This window comes from Neomonachus schauinslandi, chromosome 16, assembly GCF_002201575.2.
Source record: "Neomonachus schauinslandi chromosome 16, ASM220157v2, whole genome shotgun sequence".
NCBI lineage: Eukaryota > Metazoa > Chordata > Mammalia > Carnivora > Phocidae > Neomonachus > Neomonachus schauinslandi.
Genome location: NC_058418.1, coordinates 43,305,037 through 43,325,891, shown reverse-complemented (window position 1 = coordinate 43,325,891; position 20,855 = coordinate 43,305,037). Strand labels below are relative to the sequence as shown.

The 20,855-nt window shown below is 35.5% G+C and overlaps 1 pseudogene; it reads left to right on the top strand.

The window, feature by feature from the left end:
• Positions 1-4: 4 nt before the first annotated feature.
• On the top strand, positions 5-18,145 carry LOC110594098 (annotated as a pseudogene).
• Positions 18,146-20,855: the final 2,710 nt, after the last annotated feature.

The window sequence follows — 20,855 nt, the reverse complement described above, 5'->3', positions numbered from 1 at the left end:
CAGCATGGAAGATGCTCCAACATGGAAAGGATTCATCGTGCTCAAGGAACTGCTGGGAGATCACATAGTCCATTTAGCAAGGTAACTTCTAAAATAATAATAATCTCCAAACAGAACCACCTATACTCATGGATCTGATATTAAGATGTCTGAAATCCCCAAGAATCCAATGTTATTTTATGTTACAAACACACTTTCCAAAGCAAAAACAGAAACTCATATATTTTTGTAAATGTTTTTTAAAGAATTTTCACCATAAGAAATTAAGCAAAATGGGTTTGGGTTTTGTTTTGGGGTTTTTGTTTTTTGGTTTTTTTGTCAATTAAGAGAAAAAAAAAACTTTTCTTACTGATATTAGGAAGATTCAAAGAGCCTGTCACTGATTAATTTTTTTAATTTTTTATTGTTATGTTAATCACCATACATTACATCATTAGTTTTTGATGTAGTGTTCCATGATTCATTGTGTATAACACCCACTGCTCCATGCAGAACGTGCCCTCTTTAATACCCATCACCAGGCTAACCCATCCTCCCACCCCCCTCCCCTCTAGAACCCTCAGTTTGTTTTTCAGAGTCCATCGTCTCTCATGGTTTGTCTCCCCTTCCAATTTCCCCCCCTTCATTCTTCCCCTCCTGCTATCTTCTTCTTTTTTTTTTTAACATATATTGTATTATTTGTTTCAGAGGTACAGATCTGTGATTCAACAGTCTTGCACAATTCACAGCGTTAATCAGGAAGATCCATGTCCATTTTCTAAGCATTCTAGTTAATTGTAGTTTAAAAGTATATATGTATTGTAGTTATCTGTTGCTGAATTATAATATATCCAAAACTTAACTGTGTAACAACAACAACCAGAGAATGTCCAATATAAGGAACATAAACAAAGAATCATGAAACATTTTAGGAAAATCAACACCACAAAACAGAGGAAGAATTGACACATGAAGAAGTTGAAATCTTCATATATTCCTGTGACATAGTAAACTTGTGTGGCCACTCTATAAACCTTTTTCACAGTTGCTCAAAATGTTAAACCTAGAGTTACCATACAACCCAGAAATTTCATTCCTAGATACATACCCCTGAAAATTGAAAACATGTGTCAACACAAAAACTTATAAATGTTCACAGCAATATTATTCATAATAGGCAAGTGTCCAACTGATGAATGGATAAACAAAATGTGGTATATCCATACAATGGAATACTATTCAGCAATAAAAAGGAATGAAGTTTTGATACATACTACAACATGGATGACACTTGAAAACATTAACAGAAGAAATCAGTCTTTAATATTAAATACATACACACACACATATGACAGAACACTGCACTCATAAAATAAGAGCAGGAAACTATGAATAAAAACACATTAGAAAATAAACAAAAATTTGTCACTGAGACAAACAGATCAATAGAACAGAATAGAGAGCCTTGAAATAGATCTACATTAATACAGTCAATTGATCTTTGGCAAAACAGGAAAGGCATTATCATGGAGAAAACATAGTCTCTTCAACAAATGGTACTGAAACAAATGAACATCTACATGCAAAAACATCAACCTAGACACAGACCTTACATCTTTCACAACAATTAACTCAAAATAGATCACAGACCTAAATGTACAATGCAAAACTATAAAACTCCTAGAAGATGACCTAGGAGAAAATCTAGATAACCTAGGGAATGGCAGTAACTTTTTAGATACAACATGAAAAGCACAATCCATGAAAGAAAAAATGGATAAGCTAAACATTATTAAAATTTAAAACTCATGCTCTGAGAAAGATATATCAATAAAATGAGAAGATAAGCCACAGACTAGGAAAAAAAAGTTCGCAAAAGACACATCTAGGGGTGCCTGGGTACCTCAGTTGGTTGAGCATCCGACTCTTGATTATGGCTCAAGTCATGAACTCAGGGTCATGCGACTGAGCCCTACATTGGGCTCCGTGCTCAGCAAGGAGTCTGCTCTTCCCTCTCTCTCTCCAACTCTCCCTCTGCCCCTCCCACTCATGTCCTCTCTAAAATAAATAAATAAATCTCAAAGAAGGACACATCTGAAAAAGGACTATTATCCAAAATAAATGAAGAACTTAAACGTCAAAAACAGGAAAACAATCCAATTAAAAATGAGTGACCTTGATACCTCACCAAAAAAAGATATACACATGGCATTAAGCATATGAAAAGATCTTTGCATCATATTCCATGCCAATGTAAATTAAAACAATAATGAAATACCACTACACACCTGTTGGAATGGCCAAAATCTAGAACACTGACAACAGTAAATGCTGGTGAGGATGTAGAACAACAAGAACTCTTATTCATTGCTGGTAAGAACACAAATTGGTATAGCCACTTTGGAAGACAATTTGGCAAATTCTTATAAAACTAAACATACTCTTATCATACAACCCAGCAATCTCACTCATTGATATTTACCCAAAGGAGGTGAAAACATACCCACATAAAAATCATCTGTACACAGATGTTTATGACACCTTTATGCACAATTGCCAAAATTTGGAAGCAACCATGATGTCCTTCAGTAGGTAAATGGATAAATAAATTGTGGTACATCCAGACAATGCAATATTATTTAGCACTAAAAAGAAATGAGCTAAAAAGCTATGATGAGTCATCAAAGAAATTGAAATACATATTACTAACTGAAGGAAGGCAATCTGAAATGATTGGCTTCCTTCCCTATGATTCTACTTATATGACATTCTGGAAAAGGCAAAACTATGGAGACTGTGAAAAAATCAGTGGTTGTCAGGGTTGGAGGGTAAGGGGAAGAGGAGTACAGGAAGTTTTAGGGCAGTGAAAATACTTTGGATACCATATTACTATACTGTAATATATTTCATATTATATATATATTAATATAATTATATATTTATAATTAATATATATAATTTACTATATAAAATTATGTTATATAATACATATTACTATAATAATATAATGATGGATATATGTCATTATACATTTGTCCAAATCCATAAAATGTATAATACAAAGAGTGAAACTCAAGGTAAACTATGGACTTTGAGTGAGTAGGATGTGTCACTGTAGGTTCATCATTTGTAACATATGTACCTCTCTGGTGGGAGATGTTGATATTGGCAAAGGCTATGCACATGTTGGGGGCAGAGATATATGGGAAATTTCTGTACCTTTCCCTCAATTTTACTGTGAGCCAAAAACTGCTCTTACAAAAATAAAGTCTGTTAAAATAAACCACTGAAATTAAATCCTCATTATGTGATCTAAAGTCAAAATGGATAAAGCTAAAAATTAAAACAGTCAATTGGAAAATACAGCCAAACACAGCATACCACAGCATAAAAACTTCAGAGATTAAGGAAGAAATAAGAAGATTTGAAAGAAAGATCCGGAAACTCTAAACTAGTCTAACAGCAGTGAAAGAAAAATGGAAAAGAGGGGCGCCTGGGTGGCTCAGTCGTTAAGTGTCTGCCTTCGGCTCAGGTCATGATCAAGCCTCACGTCGGGCTCCCTGCTCGGCGGGGAGCCTGCTTCTCCCTCTGCCACTCCCCCTGCTTGTGTTCCCTCTCTTGCTGTGACTCTCTCTGTCAAATAAATAAATAAAATCTTTAAAAAAAAAAAGAAAAACGGAAAGAGTGGGATGGGTGGGGGAGACAACACACACACACACACACACACACACACAATTCTGGCAAGTTTTCATAATGTCAAAGTTAAGATACAAATCCTAGGGGTGCCTGGGTGGCTCAGTCAGTTTAGCATCTGCCTTCAGCTCAGGTCGTGATCTTGGGGTTCTGGAATCAAGCCCCACATACGGCTCCCTGCTCAGCAGGGAGTTTGCTTCTCCCTCTGCCCCGCCCCCCAACTCATGAGTGCACTCTCTCTCTCTCAAATAAATAACATTTTTTAAAAAGATACAAATCCTAAAAAATTCCAGAGAAAGTTCTGCTTCCATATGAGCACTGCCTATACATGGGCTACAGAAAATGCCTTGATTTAAGGGCAGCTCTAGCAGTTCCACTCCATTTGTCCTTAGACCAACTATTCTAGAGAAGACTCTCCAAGACTCAACACACCTGGGTACCCAGGGCCATTTGGGTAAGATTAGTACCTTGTGTTCCTTTAAGTCTAATCAGCCTCTCCACACAGAGAATATGCAGAATGCCTATCATATGCCAGACGCTAGGCAACAATGATAGCTCTCCTCTCTATCCTCTCCTTTTCCTAAACCTTCTGGAATATAGTATTCTAAAGACTATATGGAACACACCTCTGGGCTGTTCCCCAGAGATATGAAGAAGCTTGAGTATTTATCCAATGACTTCCAAACCTCATTGGTTACAGGGGTCTTTGGAAGCAATAGCTCCACAGGATACCCAGTCTGGTCTGCACAAAGGCTAAGAACACCCTCCCACAGCTAGAGACTGTGCTCAAGCAGAGACAGGCAGGAAGCTTGCCCTATGGATAATAACTGCCCACAGGTGACCTCTGGGACAACTGGGGGGATCTGGGTAGATGAGTGCATCACATAAAATCAGCCCAGAGGTCACACTTCTGATATAATGTAGAAACACAGGGAGTATTCGTGCTAAAATTGACCACAAAGCAGCTCAGAGTCATCACCATATTTAACACTATCTTAGACCAATTAGACTAGAGAGAGAAATTAGAGGCATAAAACTGAAAAGAGGCAAAGCTATCTCTATTTTGAGATATGATTTTGTATCTGTAAACTCAATTAATCTACTAAAATACCACAACAAAATATAATTCAGTGAGGTGACAGGATGTAGAATTAATTAAAAAGAAATCAATACACTCTATATAATAAAACAACAGTTAAAAGATACAATGGAGGGAAGAACCTATTCACAGCTAGGAACAAGCTTAATAAGAAATGTACAAAACCAAATGACAGGAGGAAAAGAGAACTACAACCAAGGGATAAAAAGTAGTATGAAAAAGAGATGCTATATTCTTGAAAAGTAAGACTTAAAGTCAATTCTCCCTTAGTTAATTTAATGCAATCCACTAAAATACCAACAGGGTTTTGTTTTTTTCCCCTAGAACTAGACAAATAGATCCCTAAATTCATATAGAAAAATAAATTTTAAAAGAGCCAGGAAAGGGGCGCCTGGGTGGCTCAGTTGGTTAAACGACTGCCTTCGGCTTAGGTCATGATCCTGGAGTCCCGGGATCAAGTCCCGCATTGGGCTCCCTGCTCGGCAGGGAGTCTGCTTCTCCCTCTAACCCTCCCCACTCTCATGTGCTCTCTCATTCTCTCTCTCTCAAATAAATAAATAAAATCTTTAAAAAAAAAAAAAGAGCCAGGAAAACTCTGGAAAAGAGAAATTATGTGAGAATAGGCCTACTAGCTATCAAAACACACTAATTAAAAGTGTATAATTGGTGACTGAAGAGACAGGCCAGTGAACAAAATCAGGTGTTCATAAACAGACCAAAATGTATATAGGAGATTATTATATTATAAAGATGACATTTCAAATTACTGAGATGAAGAAGGACATTTTAATAAATGTCAGGATGGCTGAGTAGCAGTCTGGGAAAAGATAAAGTTGGTTCCCTACTTTACACTGTACACAAAAACTCCAAAAGGATTAAAGCTTTAAAGGTAAAAAATGAAATACTAGAAATACATTAAAAATGGAGTGGGAGGGCGCCTGGGTGGCTCAGTCATTAAGCGTCTGCCTTCGGCTCAGGTCATGATCCCAGGGTCCTGGGATCGAGCCCCGCATCGGGCTCCCTGCTCCGCGGGAAGCCTGCTTCTCCCTCTCCCACTGCCCCTGCTTGTGTTCCTGCTCTCGCTATGTCTCTCTCTGTCAAATAAATAAATAAATAAATCTTAAAAAAAAAATAAAAATGGAGTGGGAAAGTCCTGTAGAAGTTAGACCGCAAAATCCAAAGGCAATATAAGATTGGTAAATTTGACTGAATAAAAATCTAAACCTTATACATGCCCGAAAAACCACTATAAGGAAAATTAAAACTCCAGTGACTAATCTGGAAGGGGGAAAATTAAAATTTGTATTACAAAAACTGATCTCCCTTTATAATTTATAAAGATTATTTTTATAAAGATTATAACAATTACCTAGAATTCAAGAAGAAATGATGAACAACCCAAAATAAAAACGGACAAAGGACACACACAGTGCTCAGTAAAAACAAACAAGCAAACAGATAACAACAACAAAATACAAATAGCCATTAAGCTTATAAAAAAAAAAAGTCTCAACCTGCTCATAATAAGGTAATCAAAACTACAATAAGATATCATTTATTACCTATCACATTGACAAAAATTAGTTTTGACAACTCTTAATGCTGGAGTTGAAACAGGCTCAGGGGTGCAATGTTAATGGGAAAGTGAAATGGTATAACCCTCATCGAGAGGAATCCAGCTATCTTTACCAAAAATGCAGATGCATTTACCCCTTGACCCAGCAATCCTACTTTTGGGAATCTATCTTACAGATACATCTGTACACAAAGTCAATCAGAGAAAGACATGTATCATATGACCTCATTGATATGAGGAATTCTTAATCTCAGGAAACAAACTGAAGGTTGCTGGAGTGGTGGGGGGTGGGAGGGATGGGGTGGCTGGGTGATAGACATTGGGGAGGGTATGCACTATGGTGAGTGCTGTGAATTGTGTAAGACTGTTGAATCACAGACCTGTACCTCTGAAACAAATAATACATTATATGTTTAAAAAAAAAGAAGAAGATAGCAGGAAGGAAAAAATGAAGGGGGGGAAATCGGAGGGAGAGATGACATGAGAAACTATGGACTCTGAAAAACAAACTGAGGGTTCTAGAGGGGAGGGGGGTGGGGGATGGGTTAGCCTGGTGATGGGTATTAGAGAGGGCATGTTCTTCATGGAGCACTGGGTGTTATATGCAAACAATGAATCATGGAACACTACATCAAAAACTAACGATGTAATGTATGGTGTATGGTGATGTAATGTATGGTGATTAACATAACATAATAAAAAAAATAACATACATCTGTACACATATAAAAGGGCATATGTATTTTGCTTAGCATTATCCTCTCTAGCTCCACCCATGTTGTTGCAAATGACAAGATTATATTCTTTTCTATGGCTGAATAATATTCCTGTGTGTGTGTGTGTGTGTGTGGTGTGTGTGTGTGAGTGTGTACACCATATCTTCTATACTGTACACCTGAAATAATATAACAGTATATGTTAAGTATAATGGAATTTTAAATTAAATTAAATTAATAAAATTCATATTCAGAAACCAAAAAAATGGCAAAGACAGAAGATGATTCATTATAGCATTATTTGTAATAGCAAAAAAATGGAAGTGATCCAACTGTCCATTAACAGGGTATTGGTTGAAGAAACTATGGATACATCCACACCATTGAATGAAAGTTTGTTGACTATCTCAACTTACTGATAAAGCAAGATCTTGAAAAAAAGCAAGATGCAAAGCAAATTATGTAGTACGGTACTTTTTCTATCACAAGGAAGGGGAAACATAAATACACATTTGCCTTTGCTTTCCTCTGAATAAAGATATACAAGAAAGATAACCAGGAACCTAACAGATATTGTTATCTATAGAAAGGACAAGAGACAGGAGGGAACAGAGACAGAAGCAAGAATTCTGACTGCAACTTTTTACGATTTTTTTTGTGAATCAGGTAAACATATTACCAATAAAAAGAAAAGTTTCTGAAATATTCTAAAGAAAAAAAAAAAAAAACATGGACATATGGCCTAAAAGGAAATAAGAATCAAATTGATTTCAAATTTCTGATGGAGCAATATCACTAATGTTCTAAGAGAAAAGGATTTGAACTTAAAATTCTACAGGTCTAATTATTTTTCAAAATAAAGACATTCTCAGGTATATAAGGTTCCAGTTTACCATATACAAACTTTCTCTAACAAGAATTTCTCAAGAATGTATTCAAAAAAAAAAAAAAAAAAAAAAGAGAGAGAGAGACGGAGAGACTGGATATATAAAGCAAGGGTGAGCAAAGACACCAGCAAAACTAACTAAATGCAAATAAATGTTGATTTTAAACAAAAAACTTTAACAACTTGGAACTCAGGATTTGAGAAGTGCCAGAGAAGATGGAAAGAGATGGAAGTAAAAATACATCAAGATTTCACCTCATTTAGGGACAGGATAGAGGGAGTTTACCTGATGGTGGAAAGACATACAATCAGTATATATATTAAAATTACAAATGTAACTAATAAAAGAAAATAAATGGGAGGTATAATTTACAAACCATCAGTGGTGGGGGAAAATAGAATAAAATAATCCAATCAGGGGACCTGGCTGGCTCAGATGGTTAAGCGTCTGCCTTTGGCTCAGGTCATGATCCCGGGTTCCTGGGATCGAGCCCCGAATCGGGATCCTGGCTCAGCAGGGAGCCTGCTTCAGCCTCTCCCCCTGCTCATGCTCTTTCTCTCTCTCTGTATCTCTCTGTCTCAAATATAACAAATAAATAAATAATCCAATCAACCAAAAATAGGCAAAAAGGAGGAAAGAAACAAACAAAAAAGGCATAGTATAATAGAAAACATAAATATGGTAAGTTCAAACACGTTGGTAAGTATAATTAGGTGAAGAATCATCTACTAACAATAGAAATTTTGAAGAGAACACAGGCAGTAACTTCTTTGACATTGGCTGTAGAAACTTGTTTCTATATATGTCTCCTGAGGCAAGGAAAACAAAAGCAAAAATAAACTATGGGACTATATCAAAATAAAAAGCTTCTGCACAGTGAAGGAAACAACCAAAACAAAAAGGCAATTAATGGAATGGGAGAAAATATTGCAAATGACATGTCCAACAACGGGTTAGTATCCAAAATATATAAAGAACTTACACAACACCCAAAAAACAAATTATCCAATTAAAAATAGCCAGAAGACATGAACATTTCTCCAAAGAAGACACACAGATGGCCAACAAAGACAGGAAAATATGCTCATCATCACTTATCATCAGGGAAATGCAAATCAAAACCATAATGAGATACCACTGCACATCAGTCACAATGGCTAAAATCAACAACACAATAAACAACAGGTGTTAGCAAGGATACAGAGAAGAGGGAGACTCATGCACTGTTGGTAGGAATGCAAACTGGTACAGTCCCCCTGGAAAACAGTATGAAATTTCCTCAAAAAGTTAAAGATAGAACTAACCCATGAACCAGCAATTCCACTACAGGGTATTTACCCAAAGAATACAAGAACACTAATTCAAAGGGATACATGCACCCCTATGGTTATAACAGCCGAATTTCCAATAGCCAAGATATAGAAGCAGCCCAAGTGTCCATCGATTGATGAATGTATAAAGAAGATATAGTATATATGTACAATGGAATATTAGCCATAAGAAAGAACAAAATCTTGCCATTTGCAATGACATGGATGGAGCTGGAAAGTATAATGCTGAGCAAAATAAGTCAGTCACAGAAAGACAAAGACCATATGATTACACTCCTATGTGGAATTTAAGAAACAAAACAAACAAGCAAAGGGAAAAATCTAAGAGAGAGAAAGACAAATCAAGGAACAGACTCCTAATTATAGAAAACAAACAGATGGTTACCAGAGGGGAGGAAGATAAGAGGATGGGGTAGATAGGTGATGGAGATTAAGCAGTGCACTTGCCATAATGAGCACTGGGTGATGTATGGAAGTGTTGAATCATTATATTGTACACCTGAACCTAATGTAACACTGTATGTTAGCTAACTGGAATTAAATTACAAATTTAAAAAAAATAGAAACTTTCATATTACAATAAAAATTCCATATGCTACATTTAAAAAGCAGATCTAAAAAAAAAAGACAACACCGAGAAAAGAGACCACTTTCTGTAAGGTAGGACATGTGGAGAAGTGAATCCTGGCCCCTGGCAAGGGCGGGGCAATTCTGCCTCAGGCAAAGACATTTGAGAATCACCGCAATAGGCCCCTCCCCCAGAAGATCAGCAAGAACATCCTGCCAAGACAAGTTTACCAATCAATGAGAATGGCAAAACCCCAGAGCTACGGGAATACAGCACAGAGAATTCATGGCTATTTCCCCATGATGCTTTAGTCTTTCAAAATTAATTTTTTTAATTTTCTTTATTTTTTCTTTTTCTATTTTTTAAGTTGGATTTTTCTTCTTTGCTTTTTCAACAAACATCTTATCAATTCCTTCTTTAAAATCTTTTTTAATTTTTCATTTTTACAGTCATATTCTATCTCTTCATTGTATTTAAATTTTTTATATATATATATATATATATATATGTTTTCTTTCTTTAAAATTTTGGGACACAGTTTCTTTTAACAGACCAAAATATACCCTAAATCTAGTGTATACTGGAAAAGTTGTAGTGTATGAGGAAAGTTGGAAAGAATGCAAATACATGGAGGCTAAAGAGCATCCTACTAAAAAATGAATGGGTCAACTAGGAAATTAAAGAAGAATTTTAAAAATTCATGAAAACACAATATTCCAGAACCTTTGGGTTGCAGCAAAGGAGGTCCTAAGAGGAAAGTATATAGCAATATAAGCCTTCCTCAAGAAACAAGAAAGGTCTCAAATATACAACCTAACCCTACACCTAAAGGAGCTGGAGAAACAACAGCAAATAAAGCCTAAACCCAGCAGTAGAAGAGAAATAATAGAGATCAGAGCAAAAATCAATGAAATAGAAACCAAAAGAACAGTAGAACAGATCAATGAAACTAGGAGCTGGTTCTTTGAAAAAATTAACAAGATTGATAAACCCCTGGCCAGACTTATCAAAAAGAAAAGAAAAATGACCCAAATTAATAAAATCATGAATGAAAGAGGAGAGATCACAACCAACACCAAAGAAATACAAACAATTATAAGAACATATTATGAGCAACTATATGCCAGCAAATTAGATAATCTGGAAGAAATGGATGCATTCCTAGATATGTATAAACTACCAAAACTGAACCATATGCATAGTTTTTTTAAAAAAAAAAAAAAAAAGAAGACAAAGTACAGCATCTTTCTTGATCAAAACTCTTCAGAGTATAGGGATAGAGGGGACATACCTCAATATCATAAAAGCCATCTATGAAAAACCCACAGGGAATATGATTCTCAATGGGGAAAAACTGAGAGCCTTCCCCCTAAGGTCAGGAACACAGCAGGGATGTCCACTATCACCACTGCTGTTCAACAGAGTAGAGAAGTCCTCACCTCAGCAATCAGACAACAAAAAGAAAGAAAAGGCATCCGAACTGGCAAAGAAGAAGTCAAACTCTCACTCTTTGCAGATGATATGATACTTTATGTGGAAAACCCAAAAGACTCCACCCCAAAACTTCTAGAACTCATACAGGAATTCAGTAAAGTGGCAGGATATAAACTCAATGCACAGAAATCGGTTGCATTCCTATACACCAACAATGAGACAACAGAAAGAGAAATTAAGGGGTTGATCCCATTTATAATTGCACCCAAAACCATAAGATACCTAGGAACAAATCTAACCAAAGAGGCAAAGGATCTGTACTCAGAAAACTACAGAATACTCATGAAAGAAATTGAGAAAGACACAAAGAAATGGAAAAAGGTTCCATGCTCATGGATTGGAAGAACAAATATTGTGAAAATGTCTATGCTACCTAGAGCAATCTATACATTTAATACAACCCCTATCAAAATACGATCAACTTTTTTCAAAGAAATGGAACAAATAATCCTAAATTTGTATGGAACCAGAAAAGACCCGGAATGAGGAATGTTGAAAAAGAAAAGCAAAGCTAGTGGCATCACAATCCCAGACTTCAAGCTCTATTACAAAGCTGTCATCATCAAGACAGTATGGTACTGGCACAAAAACAGACACATAGATCAATGGAACAGAATAGAGAGCCCAGAAATGGACCCTCAACTCTATGGTCAACTAATCTTCTACAAAGCAGGAAAGAGTATCCAATGGAAAAAAAGACAGTCTCTTTAACAAATGGTGTTGGGAAAATTGGACAGCCACATGCAGAAGAATGAAACTGGACCACTGCCTCACATCACACACAAAAATAGACTCAAAATGGATGAAAGACCTCAACGTGAGACAGGAATCCATCAAAATCCTTGAGGAGAACACAGGCAGAAACCTCTTCGACCTCGGCCGCAGCAACTTCTTCCTAGACACATCGCCAAAGGCAAGGGAAGCAAGGGCAAAAATGAGCTATTGGGACTTCATCAAGATAAAAAGCTTTTGCACAGCAAAGGAAACAGTCAACAAAACCAAAAGACAACTGACAGAATGGGAGAAGATGTTTGCAAATGACATATCAGATAAAGGGCTAGTAACCAAAATCCATAAAGAACTTATCAAACTCAACACCCAAAGAACAAAGAATCCAATCAAGAAATGGGCAGAAGACATGAACAGACATTTCTGCAAAAAAGACATCCAAATGGCCAACAGACACATGAAAAAGTGCTCAACATCACTCAGCATCATAGAAATACAAATCAACACCTCAAAGAGATACCACCTCACACCAGTCAGAAATGGCTAAAATTAACAAGTCAGGAAATGACAGATGGTGGCGAGGATGTGGAGAAAGGGGAATCCTCCTACACTTCTGGTGGGAACACAAGCTGGTGCAGCTACTCTGGAAAACAGTATGGAGGTTCTTCAAAAAGTTGAAAATAGAGCTACCCTATGACCCAGCAATTGCACTACTGGGTATTTACCCCAAAGATACAAATGTAGTGATCCGAAGGGGCACGTGCACCCCAATGTTTATAGCAGCAATGTCCACAATAGCCAAACTATGTTAAGAGCCTAGATGTCCATCAACAGATGAATGGTTAAAGAAGATGTGATATATATATATAATGCAATATTATGCAGCCATCAAAAAAACAAAACCTTGCCATTTGCAACAACGACATGGATGGAACTAGAGGGTATTATGCTAAGTGAAATAAGTCAATCAAGAAACACAAGTATCATATGATACGTGGAATTTGAGAAACAAGGCAGAGGATCATAGGGGAGGGGAGGGAAAAATGAAACAAGAGGAAACCAGAGAGGGAGACAAACCATAAGAGACTCTTAATCTCAGGAAACAAACTGAGGGCTGCTGGAGTGGAGGTGGGGAGGGATGGGGGGCTGGGTGATGGACATTGGGGAGGGTATGTACTATGCTGAGTGCTGTGAATTGTGTAAGACTGATGAATCACAGACCTGTATCCCTGAAACAAATAATACATTATATGTTAATAAAAAAAAGAAATAATTTCCTTATGAAAAGACATTCTCAAAAAAAAAAAAAGACAACACAGAAATAGTAAAGATAAGAGTATAAGAAAAGACACACTAAGTAATTCTTAGTATCAGACCAAAAAAAAGAATTTTAGCCAAATGCACTAAAAAAAACAAAAAGAGGTATTTGCCAAGAAAATAGAACATATGAACTTTTGGTTATGTCTAACAACACAGCTATCCAGAACCAGCAGAAAAAATAGATAAACAAAAATTAAGAATACAGAATATTTGAATAATCTAACAAGTTTGATCTAATAGATATAAAATAGAACATTGAATACATTAAAGAACATTCTTCTCAAAAAGTCAGGGACACTCACAAAAGAAAATTGATCACATGTTAGGTAATGAAGAAAAAAAATCTCATCAACTCCTGTAAAGCAGAAATCACATTGATTGGATCTAATGAAATAAAATTAGATTCATCATCAAAACAAGAGCCAAAAAAAAAAAATCTATGGACTTAGAAACTGTAAAATCCCCTTGTTTAAGGGAAAAATCAAGATAGAACCTATAAACTATTTAAAAATGAATGACGAGCAGCACCTGGGTGGCTCAGCTGGTTAAGCGTCTGCCTTCGGCTCAGGTCATGATCCCAGGGTCCTGGGATTGAGCTCTGCGTTGGGCTCCCTGCTCAGCATGGGGCCTGCTTCTCCCCCTCCCTCTGCAGCTCCCCTTGCTTATGCCCTCTCACTCTCTCTCTCGCTCTATCTCTCAAATAAATAAATAAATAAAATCTTTTTTAAAAATGAATGACAAGACCACTGTAAAACCAGTAGGATTCAAGTAAGACAGTATTCAGAAAAACTGAAATGCACTCATCAGCCTTGCTCGATTTCTTGTTATCTTCCCCAAAGAAACATTTCCACTGTGCACAGAGATATGCACAAAGGTTTTTATTGCACCATAGTTTGTCATAGTTAACATTCTCCTACTGAGGGACACTTAATTCTTTCCAGATCTTTCTAGCTCCATGGTATGGAATATTATGCAACAGTTCAACAGAATAAATAGAGTTGTAAGTACAGAAACAAAATTTTTCAAGATGCAATATTAAGTAAAATTTTTTATATGCAGACAAAAGTTATAATGGTAATGTACCTTTTATGTTAGAATAATCTCACAAAAATTAAAACTAATATATTTCTACAGATACATACCTATTTTACAGAGAAAAATGTCAGGAAATATAGCTGCTGGCCAGTGTGTTACTATTAGGGAGGAGAGCAGATAAGAGGAATGATCAAGGGAACACTCAATTAACTGTTTAATTTTTTTTTTACAACAAGAGAGTATTTATATAAAAATTTGTATAGTAGAGAAAGAAAGGTTATCTATGTAAATTATCCTAAAATGATCACATAAGATTCTTCTCATAGACAAATTTTGCAGGCACCATTTATTTAGCTTACATAATTTTTGTTCAGGCAAGTTTTGTCTAGGCAAATTTTTATTGATAAATATAGTTGTTGTTTTTTTAACCATACAGAATCTGGGGGAAAGTAAGGCATTAGATGATTTTCACTGATGTGTTTAGTTAGTGATATCATATCAGATTTCTAAATTACCAGGCTAGAAAAACAGCTAAGATGGAAGGGGCAGAAGCCTTAAATAAAGTCCAATTTTACAAACTCTATTTATTAAGAATCATGAGGATATCATCTGCAGAATAAATCTTCAAACCCTTAAGTTCATCAATGTCAACATATTTTAAAGTCTGAATCCCAGGCTCACCTTAAAGACAAAATTCATCATTATCATTAACAGCGCAAGATAGGAACCAAAATGTAAACTACAAACATAAGAACAAAGGAAAATGTTACATAATAAAGTAAAAAGTATGTACCCCATTTCTCTAACTGTACAACAAAATATTATAATAACTCTCAGATACACTGGTTGTTAAATAGGGCAGTGAATAAGAACGATACTCTAATTTAAACAAAATTAATAAAGAAATGTTCTGCATGGGTTTTTTTCCCTGTTTCTACTTCTAATCATTTATCATGCAAATGAAAGCAGTAATGGAAAATGTAAAGAAAACAAATTCTGCAATATACTGAAACCCATATCCAGCAAGAGATAAGATTAAATATCAGAAGGAAGGGGTCTGAAAATTCACTGTCTGTACAATAACTGGGAGGGAAAACTGTTTTATTTAGCCTGGAGGGATTTTTTTTGTAGCAAACTGACTAAATTAAAATCCAGTCTATTAAATCCAGTATCATACTAGAAAATGCCTTTTCCTTGCACTTTTAGATAAATTTTCATTGATCTCATTTTACGCATGATTACATTTTTAATGAGTTGTGCAATATTTCCAGGCTAATTTTAAATCCCCTCTCTCCTCTTCTCCCCCCACCCCCACTTACTGCTTCCTGGATTAACATTTCTGATAAATTGTTGGACCAGAAAGAAGGAGCATTACCAAGATGAAATAAATTACTTCCATTTTTTTGCAGCTCTAAAGCGATAATAGGAGAATACAAATGCCCACTGTCTAATTATGCCACATCTTCCAATTCATTTTACAAAAACAATTATTTTATTTTTATGTAATAGGCATGTTACCTTGTATTCATCATAAATGACCCTGAACAGTGTATGGTCCATTAGAATAAAAAAAAAAAAAATCACCCTAACACTGATCAAGTAAACACATGACCATCTGAAAAGAAGCAACTTCATAAACTAAATAATATGGAGACAATTAGAAAATCTAAACACTAAAAAGTGGGGGTTTTTTTAAAGATTGACATTATTTAAAATTAACTTTCAAGCAGAATACAAAATAATACCATGCATAAATGCTTTAAGAAGCCAGTTCCTCTGTGAGACAAGAGACCAGAAGAGTACCTTGAGTATAATCTTCCACTTTAGGAAAGTAAGCTCATTTTTCTCTATCAGCATCTTCAGCCCAAATGCAGGAAGAAAGATGATTTCATAGAAGCTGCTGGAATTCCAGCCTCTACTTGAGAAAGGAAGTCAGAAAAACCATCAAAATTGGGGCCCATGACCAAGACCTTTGTAAGAGTGTTCTTAAACATCTGTGCTTCCTTCCATGTTAGCTATTATATAACTCCTTGATTTCTTGTGATGATTAGGAGCAAACTCTGTAAATAGATTAAAATTTCTAATTCAGAGAAGGCAAGAAACAAAATAAAATTCAGTTCTAAGGTGCTTACAAGAGATACACATAAAAAAATAAGAGCCTTGAAAGACTGAAAATAAAAATGTAGGAACAGATTTGTTACGCATGTACTAACTAGAAGAGAACTGGTGGTGTAGTAATTTTAGTGATTTTTATTAACTTTAGTATCAAAGTAGAAAATAAAGCAAAAAGACTTAAATGGAAAAATCATCAGATTTATGTATAAAAATATAGGATTTATATATTTTATATATATGAAAAGAATATGTATATGTTTATATACAGGAATATAAATATATATTAAATATAAGTATTTACATGAAATATTTAGATACAGAAAAATATTTATATATATTTTATATATGTATATAACTTCATATATATACACACACAGTGCATGTACACACACATGCACACACACACATTATATTAATTGTGCTAATTAATTGTATGCTCCTAACAATATGCCTTCAAAACATAAAAAAACTGACAGAATCATAAAGGGAAAATGATAAAGATTAAACATGCTAAATGGAGACATGGAAGATATTTTTAAAAGACACAACTGGGGGCACCTGGGTTGGCTCAGCTGGCTCTTGATTTCAGTTCAGGGCATGATCTCAGCATCCTGAGACTGAGCCCCACATCAGGCTCGGCACTCAGTGGGGAATCTGCTTGAGATCCTCTCTCTCCCTCTCCCTCTGCCCCTCCTCCCACATGCATACTCTTTATCTCTAAAATAATAAATCTTTTCTAAAAATAAATAAATAATAAATAAAAAGACAAATGAACATCTAAAGATGAAAACTGCAATGTGTGAGGTGAAAAATATACTGTATGGAATTAACAGGAGACTAGACAAAGCAGAAAAAAAGATTAGTAAACTACAAGACAGCAATAGGAGCTATCCAAAATGAAACACAGACAGAAATAAAGACAGGAAAAAAGAACAAAGCATCAGTGAACCATGGGGCAAACTCATATGGCCAAATATAATGTATTCTGAAAGAATGGGAGGGCAATATATATTTGAAGAAATAATGGCTGAAAACTGTCCAAGTTTGTTGAAAACCATAAGCTGATTTGTGGGTGGCAGCAAGCAGAGAGAGAGCACCATAAAGGCCTCAGGCATACTGCAAGAATATAAGATGATGGAGTACTTCCTACTCACTCCCAAATGCTACTCACTCCACTTTACCACATGCCAATCTTTATACCTAATCATGTCATTGCCAAGTCCTGCTTCTGGTACTTTCTGTCTCAGCTGAAGAAGTTTTCAGAAAAAATGATCTACCCTGGGCAGGTATTTAAGAAATCTCCGCTGCAGGTAAAGAACTTTGGCAGCTAACTGTGCTACAACTCCTACAGTGGCATCCATATATACTTGGTATACAGGGACCTGACCACTGTGAGCACTGTCACCCAGGGCTATCATGACATGGGGGCCCAGTACAGCACCCAGGCCCATCCAATCCAGATCATAAACATGGAAAAGATCATGGCCAGTCAGTGGTCAAGCAGTTCCACAACTCCAGGATCAAGTTCATGCTGCCCCCATGGATCTTGAATTGACAGCACAGACTAAGCTTCACCGCCAAAAGCCCCAGCACTTTCTTTTAGATGCAAGGCCCTCCCTCATCCCCACATCTACCCAAACAAACTCATAGGGACAAAAAATCCAAGAATCTCCATGAACCCCAAGCACAAAAAACATGAAGAAAACTAAGGCACATCATAATCAAAAAGCTTAAAGTCAGTGATAAAGAAAAAATATGAAAAACAACCACAGGGGGAAAATAGAGACATGTTATGTGCAGAGGAATAAAGATAAATAGAACAGCAGATTTCTAATTAAAGACAACATAAGCTACAATATAGCCTACCAAGATCTTTAAAATACTAACTGGGAGACCAGAAAAAGGGAAAATAGATTTAAAAAATGAAGGTGAAATAAAGACCTTCTTCGGACATACAAAAACTGAAAGAATCAATCACTAGTAGACCTGAAATACAAGAAATAAAGTAAGTGCCCCAAACAGAATGAAAATGATACCAGATGGAAACCTCGATGTACACAAAGGGAGAGCATTGGAAAGAGAAATTACAAATATAAAGACTTGCTTTTTAATTTAAATCTCTTTAAAAGATTATCAACTGTTTGAAATAAAAATAAGAGCAATGCACTGTAGGGATTTGAACATACATAAAAATGAAATATGTTGACAACAACTTAAAGGCCAGAAGAAAAAGAAGAAATGAAAGTATATACTATTGTAAGGTTCTTATACTGTAAGTGTACAGTATCACCTGAAGGTTGACTGTGATATGTTAAAACTGTATAATATACCCCCTAAAGCAACTAATAAAATAACAGTTTTATAAGACAACAAATAGAATCATAAAAATAATAAACTAAAAGAAAGCAGAAAAAGAGGATAAAGGAGACACAAAACAGAAGGAACATATAGAAAACAAATAAGATGGCAGATTCCAATAAAATCATATCAGCAACCACATTAAATGTAAATGGTCTAAAAACCCCAATTAAAAGCTAGAGATTATCAGATTAGGAGAAAAAAGAAGCAACACCAAACTCTATGCTGCTGCAACTTTTTCTTTAAAAAGTAAAAAGGATGAAAATGATATTCTGTGTAAAAACTGAGAAAAAAGTAGAAGTGGCTAGGTTAATATGAGACAAAGTAGATTTCAGAACAAAGATTGTCAGGGATAAAAGAAAAGTCACATCAGGGCACCTGGGTGGCTCAGACCATTAAGCGGCCAACTCTTGATTTCAGCTCAGGTCATGATCTCAGGGTCGTGAGATTGAGCCCCACATCTGGCTCTGCACTCAGCCTCTCTCTCCACTTCTCCCCCTCCTTCAACTCACTCTCTCTCTCTCCCTAAAATAAATAAATAAAATCTTTTAAAAAAAAAATCATATCATGATAAAGGAGTTGCTTCATCAAGAGGACATAAAAGTCATTAATATTTATGCACCTAATAATAGAGCTTCAAAATACATGAAGCATAGAAATGCAAAGAGTATTAGACAAATCCATGATTATACTCTAAGATTTCCACCCATCTCAATTGATAGAACAAGTAGAAAATCAGTGAAGACATAGAAGATATGAAAACACTACTAACCAACTTGATTTAATTAGCATTCATATACTACTCCACCCAGAGATAGCAAAATATACGTTCATTTCACATGCCTATACTTTACATAAGATAGACTATACTGGGGGCCAAGAAGAAGTCTCAAAAAAAGTTAAAAAGTATTCAAGTCACACAAAGTATATCCTCTAATCACACTGAAATTAAATTAGAAATCAGTAGCAGAAAAATCTCTGGAAAAATATCCAAATACTTAGAAACTAAATAATATACCTCCATGGTGTAATCCATGGGTAAAGGAAGAAATGAAACAGATATTACAAAGTATTTTGAATTAAAAATGGAAACACAACATATCAAAATTTATGGCTTTATTTCTACACTGTATTTCTTAGAATAAAAAACTTCTCCTAAGACAATGCAGGTAACTAGGGTTACATTTAGGAAGTTCATCTAGTACTTTAGGTCTTAGATGTAGTACCAATCTCAACCTTGGATGAAAATCTTCACATTGGCATTAAAATTAGAAGTTGGTGACATCATGACCCCCCCCCAACTCTTGTATTCATGGTTCAAAAAGGTGGAAGTCAATTTTTTATGGTCATTTCTAGTTCTACCTATGTGTCCTCTCTGAAAAATAACAGAAAAATTACAAAAAAATTACTGTATTCAAACCAACACCCAAATCTGAACAATTTCTGGATATTTTTGTCATTTTTACCACAAAAACAGGTGTCAGGGAATTCAAGAGTTATAATAAAAATCCATGCCCGAGACTGAGCAATTTAACTATTTTTAATGATGGCGAACAGTAAATACATGACCAGAAAGATAAAATATTAACATCAAAGTGAAATATAGAAAGGCTCAGAAAGTACTAATGGCCTAAAGGAATGTAGTAGGAAATTTAACAGACTGTAGAGTCCACAAGAGAACATGACAAGAATCTAACACTCAAAATAGTAAAAGCCAGTCTCGTATTTGTTTAACCTACTAAAAAATTCTCTGCCGTCTGGACAGCTACAGTCTAAGACTTCAGCAATGAAAATGTAATTAAGATATGCTAATATTAGACAAGAAAATAGTAAGACCTGGGGATGTAAAAATGTCTTCCAAGCCACTCAGGTGAGTAGTATATGAACATGAAAAAGAGTTTTCGAGGGGTGGTATGGAGGAACTGCCAAAGTCCCAAAAAATATTTCTGCTGTTA